This window comes from Solanum stenotomum, unplaced genomic scaffold, assembly GCF_019186545.1.
Source record: "Solanum stenotomum isolate F172 unplaced genomic scaffold, ASM1918654v1 scaffold1838, whole genome shotgun sequence".
Lineage (NCBI taxonomy): Eukaryota > Viridiplantae > Streptophyta > Magnoliopsida > Solanales > Solanaceae > Solanum > Solanum stenotomum.
This window is the reverse complement of record NW_026025006.1, coordinates 36,906-38,679: the sequence shown is the minus strand read 5'-3', so window position 1 is coordinate 38,679 and position 1,774 is coordinate 36,906.

The window sequence follows — 1,774 nt, the reverse complement described above, 5'->3', positions numbered from 1 at the left end:
TTAGGTGATCTCCTTCAATCTATTCATTAAATTAGTCGCGGTACACGACAAGTAGGCCAAACACTATCTAAAAAAGGGCAATTGACAAAAATAAAACCAAACCCGCTAACGAAAAGATCGAAATACAGAGAGATTATGCAAACCTGACGGCTGTGGCGGTCCGTTTTCCATCAAATGGATAGAGGAGGAAGAAGAAGAGCCGTCGTCGATGACTGCTACGACGGAGAGAGAAAGTAGAGAGAGAAAGAAAAGAGAAATTTGATAAGGGGAAAAATTAAGCCTAGAAATTTATTAAAAAGCGATTTTATCTTTTCTTTGAATGTACCAAGAAAATTCAGTTGACGTAGTAATTGACCATACTACCCTTCTAACCAATAATGACTTGGTGTTATATGTGGATTAGTCGGTGCGGGGGGCTGATCTCTTAACCGGAATGTGTGTTTTGTTTCTAAAACAAATTGTGATTCCTTCGTATATCTCCGACCCCACTATATTTTATTCTTCATTCTCTATATAGTTAGGACCTTTATAGTTAGGTTCAGGTGTAATTACCTTGTTGCTCAAAGTAGTTCAGCCTTTTTCTTGAAGTACGACATGAGTTACTTCAACGTTATAACTGTAGACAGTGAAATTTTATTGATAAATTCATATTAAATTTTGGATTAATCCATAAATTCATGATATATTGACCAAGTCAAATTACTGGTTAATATGACTCATTTGGAAGCCAATTACTGTAGGCTTGAACCTAATGGAATACGGAGTTCCTAAGTGGAGGTGGTATTGAATACTTGAGTGTGTCTAACTTGACCTGGTGCACTCGTGTGAATGGTCTGGTAGCTATTCGCGTCGGATTTGCTGCAAAGTTAAGAGTGTTGAATTTACGCTCCAGCAGAACGATTGGCGATGATTGTATCATGACAATAGCAAAGGGTTGTCCATCGCTTCAGGAATGGAACTTAGCAATATGTCATGAGGTCAAGATAGCAGGTTTGGGAATCTATTGCATCACATTGTCATAACTTGAAAACACTACATGTGAATCAGTGTAGAAATCTTTGTGACCATGGACTGCAGGCATTGAGAACCGGATGCAAATGTCTCTCAATTCTTTACATCACCAGAAGTTCTCAGATCAGTGGTGTAGCGTTGGAAATTTTTAAACTTGCTAGAGGTAATGTAGAGGTCAAAGAAGAAGAAGTAATGTGTATTTGCCCTCATGGAGCCTTCAGGTTTTAATAGGTGGCGATAATCTTCAGTTCTTAAGCTGTCAGGTTTCAGCAGACATTCTGATTTTACAGACTCGTGAGGAGAAACTATCATCCCAGTCAATCCAATTCGGATTCCCTGGAACTGACGTGTTACTCACCCGTCCACCACTGGAAACATTGTTTCCTGTCCAACTTGATGGAAATGCACGACAGTTGTGCCCACTGCACACTAGTATCAAGCTGCGTATAATTTCTTGTAATGTTTTCTTCCCATAAGAAAAAAAGTGATTCTAATAAATGCATGTACATACAATGAAACAGTTGCTTGGTGCAAATTGCAGAACCCACACTCAGAGGTGTAGCTCTTCATGTGGCATGTAGGCCACAATGCAGAACAATTGTTTGATGCATGATAAATGGAAGGATTGGTATAGAAGAATAGTAGGGAACGTTATAATTAGTATAATTATCTTCTTATTTATGATTTCTTAAGTAATGTGCAAAATGAAAGTGATCAACTAATACGGAACAAAGAGAGTACTAATACTAAATACACAAATGAA